Source organism: Penaeus chinensis, chromosome 30 (genome assembly GCF_019202785.1).
Source record: "Penaeus chinensis breed Huanghai No. 1 chromosome 30, ASM1920278v2, whole genome shotgun sequence".
Classification (NCBI taxonomy): Eukaryota; Metazoa; Arthropoda; class Malacostraca; order Decapoda; family Penaeidae; genus Penaeus; species Penaeus chinensis.
This window is the reverse complement of record NC_061848.1, coordinates 14,189,999-14,194,998: the sequence shown is the minus strand read 5'-3', so window position 1 is coordinate 14,194,998 and position 5,000 is coordinate 14,189,999.

Sequence of the window (5,000 nt, the reverse complement as noted above, 5' to 3'; positions counted from 1 at the left end):
TTACATTATACACACACACACACACACACACACACACACACACTCACACACACACACACACACACGTGTGTGTGTGTATATATGTATATATATATATATGTGCGTATATATATGTATATATATATATATCTGCCTATCTATCTATCTATCTATCCACATATATTCACAGACGTACCCGGGCTACATGGAGAAATAGAACTAAACGAGAGCCAGAGTTTAGTCATAAATCTGCCTTCGCCTTCCTACCTAAAAATCTCCGTAACACCCCCCTGTGATGCAGACGCCGCTCAGAGGTTAACCAGACCCAAGATTTTGCGGGAAGATCACCACCGAAATTTAATATAATGGTTTCCGGGTTGCACTAAGTAATAAATTATGATTACTTAACCTCCTCGGTGGAATATATATATATATATATATATATATATATATATATATGTGTGTGTGTGTATCTGTGTGTGTGTGTGTGTGTGTGTGTGTGTGTGTGTGTGTGTGTGTGTGTGTGTGTGTGTGTGTGTGTGTTTATACACGTACTCACACATATGTGTGCATATGTGTGTGTGTGTGTGACATATGTATGTATATATGTGTATATGCAGGTGTATGTATATATATATACATATATATCTGTATGTATGTATGTATTTATACATATAAGTGTGTATGGATATATATATACAAGTATATATGTATACACACACACGCGCGCGCGCACTGTGTGTGTATGTGTGTGTGTGCGTGTGCGTGTGTATTCATATATAATTACATACATATATAATACATAATACACACACACACACACACACTGTGAGAGTAGACTGCATCCAATCAGTGAAGTACAGCTCTCACTTGTTAAATACGGAGAAGATCAGGCAATGGGTGGTTTAACGCTGCTAGCCATGGGTTGAATAAATAATTTGGGTTTTAAAGAGAACGAATGAGTGAAAACTGAAAAAGATTATGAGGCTTTGTGAGCCGGAAAGTGAGAGCGAAGGAGAGGGAGGCGAGAAGTGATCGCGAATCCTGCATGGTAAGCGTTTTCGCGCAGAGAGACAACTGCCGTGAGTACAGCTCTAACCATTCAAACCAGGAAGATGAAGCTAGCGGAAGCAGCAGTTAGAATTGAAGCTCTTAAGCCAAGGTAGACAGCATGGTAGCAGAATGTTTGAAAATACGTGAAGAAAACGCAAATTTGAAGAAATTGCTGGGCAATTTGAGAAAGAACACAGCCATTCAGAGAGAGAATACTGAAAAGTCTGACATTAAAATGAAAGAACTCAAGAAAAAGGTGGAAGAAGTAGATGTTAGCTACATATGCCAATGTGTCTAAAGTAAAGGAAACTATAAATTAAATGGAAAAAGGTTAGAAATAGACATCAAGATCACAAAGGAAAAATAAAAACACAGCTTGCAGTGACAGTAAAGAAAAGTGAATTTATGTCACACCTTAGGCAACACGCAAGGAATATTGTAAGTTTGGCTGATCCAAACAAGGACACGGTCATATTGGACATGGAAAAAAAAGTTGGAATCGAGCGATACAACCCCCTTTAAGAAACCGATTGTCAATATTCTCAAGGTCATAAATCCCGAATTCTCGAAGCAAAATAGCTCCGAAAGGGGAAAGAAACGACCTTTAAAGGTGACATTCATGAATAAGCAAATGGTAAATGATGTAATAAAGAAAGCTAAAGTTTTGGCCACACACGAAGGATATAAGAAAATCTGGATGAGAGAAAAGATGTCAGAGAAATACTGCAGAAAAAATGGAAGAGGTAAAAAACAAAAGGGTGAGAGGCCTCCAAGCAATACAAGTTTCCTATCGGAACCAAAATGAGATAGACAGTCATTCGCTTTGCAGTCAAAAGGAATACCGAAAGATTATATAGAAATAGTTTATGCAAATATAGATGGTTTATGTTCGAAGTTCCTAGAACTAAATACAGTTATTGAAAGTAATATGTAATATGCATCACTGAATCTAAACGGGATCCCTCCCTAGACGATGTAACTTTAGGACTTAGAGACTACAATATTTGGAGAAAAGATAGATCAAATGGAAATATTAACAAGGAAAGGAATTATTATAAAGCAGATAGAGATTTAGCAAGATCCCATAGTAGAACTAAAGACAATTGAGGTAGAAACAAACTGAGTAAATATAATAACCACAGTGTACATGCCACCTCATATATTGGCGTGGTCACAAGAAAATTACCAAAAATGTATTCAAGAAACGTTAAACAGTCTGGAAGAAGTGCTACAACTTCCGAAAACTGATGCAAAAGATATACTTGTAACAGGATTTTAATAGAAAAAATTTACTGGGAAAGTTTCGATCCCAGAGCTCAGCCAGATTCGTGGAATGCAAAATTACTCATAGTCATAAATCAATTTTGTCTCTTCCAGAATGTAACAGATCATACCAGGCTAAGAGGGCTAGGTGGACCGTCTATGCTTGACCTAATATTTACAAAGCATAAAAGATGACATTAAGGATACGGAGTACTGCCCTCCTCTAGAAAAAATGATCATGTAGTAATTAAGTTGAAATACTGTCTGCTGCAGGAAAAATAAATCGTAAGCAAGGAACGGAAAGGAAAGTACAATTACAAGCGAGGCAATTATAGAAGCCTTAAATATTTCTTCGATGGCATAAACTAGGAAACCCTCCTGAACGAAGAAAACCTTGATATGCAATATTCTAAATTTTGCGAAGTCTATAAAAAAGGAGTAGAACATTTTGTATCAAGATTCAAAACTGAAGCAAGAAATGACCAAACTTGGTTTAATATTAAATGCAAGAATATGAGAGAAAAACAGCTCCTTTGGAGAAGATTCAGAAGATATAGATCTGAGGCAGTGTGTGGAAGGTATAAAGTAGGAAGAAATGAGTATACCCAAACACTGAGGGAGGCGAAATTAGGGATATAATCAGTAAATGTACAAGCCAACCAAAGCTCTTCTTTAACTACATAAAAAGTAACAAAAAGTAGAGATCACATTAGCACCATCAAAGACATTTGCATCGTTTATACTGGGGAGGAGGAAATGTGTTAAATCCTTAATAAGAAGTTTTAGTCAGTGTTTGTTTAGGACCCACCCTTTGAAATGGCAAGTAACCGTACAAACATAAATCAGAATATAAAAAATATCACTCAAAAAGAATGCAATAAAAGACCTACTGAAAGGGTTCGACAAGACTAAAGCATACGGACCATATGAGATATCTAACTGGGTTCTAAGGGAATGTGCCGAAGAATTAAGTACTCCGTTATTGGAAATATTCCAGAATTCAGTGAGACAAGGAAAACTACCAAAAGATTGGAAACTTGGCAATGTTACACCTTCATACAAGAACGGCGACAAACAAAACCCTCTAAATTATAAACCAGTTTCGGAAACCAATGTAGTATGCAAGCTGTTAGAAAGGATAATTAGAAAACAGTGGGTTGAATTACTTGAAAAACACGATATGATATCAAATAGATAATTTGGTTTTAGGGAAGGAAGGGCATGCATTCCAAATCTCCTTTGTTTCTGTGATAGAGTTTCTGAAATATTACGAGAAAGAGGCGGTTGGGTTGATTGTGTATTCTTAGACTTTAAGTCATTCGATAAGGTATCTCTTAGAAGACTATGATGGAAATTAGAACACATGGGTGGAGTGAAAGGTAAACTCCTTCAATGGATGGACGACTTTATTCATGAAAGGCAGATGAGCACCGTAATTAGAGGGAAGCACTCTACTTGGCGACGAGTAACTAGCGGAGTACCTCAAGAATCGATCTTGGGGCCGATTATGTTTACTATTTTCATAAATGATTAAGGGTCAAACATAAGCCCATGTAGTTATCTGAATAGGTTTGCAGACGAGGCGGAATTACAAAATAAAAAGGATAACAAATGATGTATCATGCCTCCAAATTGACATCGAGAACTTATTAATTTGGAGTTGTACATGGAAAATGGAATTTAACACCAAAAAATGCCATGTAATCAGGTTCGGAGAAAGTAAAAATCGTCCACTATATCAATACAAGTTAGGAGACGTAATATTAAACTAAACATATAAAGAAAAAGACCCTGGGAACAATCATGAACAGGAATCTAAGCACAAATGATTATATAAATGACAAGGTACATAAAATGATAGGGCTGAAGAGGGCATTCGTTTATGTGGACGAAGACATGGTAAAGAAGGTCATGACAGCCATCATAAGACTTAGTCTTGCGTATAGCGCAGTGGTATAGAGTCCACCCTTAAAAAAAGACATAGATAAACTAGAAATAATTCAAAGAGCAGCCACAAGATAGGCGCCTACTTTAAGAGATTTGTGCTACGAAGAAAAACTACAGAAAATAGGTCTTATTACTTTGGAAGAAAGAAGAAAAAGAGGTTACATGATAATGATGTTCAACTATATTACAGGAAGGGTGAAGTTAGACAAAGATGACTTTATAATTTTGAACACAAGAAGGACGAGAGGACACAGCAGAAAGTTGAAAGTAAAAAGAGGCGAGATGTCAAGAAGTTCAGTTTCCCAAACAGAACTATTGAAACAATCTTCCAAATAACGTTGCGTTTTAAAGTGCATCAATTTAAAAAAAGTTATATGATAATTTATAGCAGACGGGACCTTAGTTCTCACGTACTGAAACAACTAGGTAAATGTATATGTATATATGTATAGATACACACACACACACACATATATATACATATATATAAATGTATACATGTGTGCGTACATACATACATACATACATACATACATACATACATACATACATACATACATACATACATACATACATATATACATACATACATACATACATACATATGTAAGTATATATGTACATATATATTGTATTTTGTTGTATGTTACAAACATTATCAATGTGTGTGTGTGTGTGAGTGAGTGTGTGTGTGTATATGTGTGCATATATATGTATGCGAACGTGCATGCGTGTTTCTTCCATATGGGAAACGATTT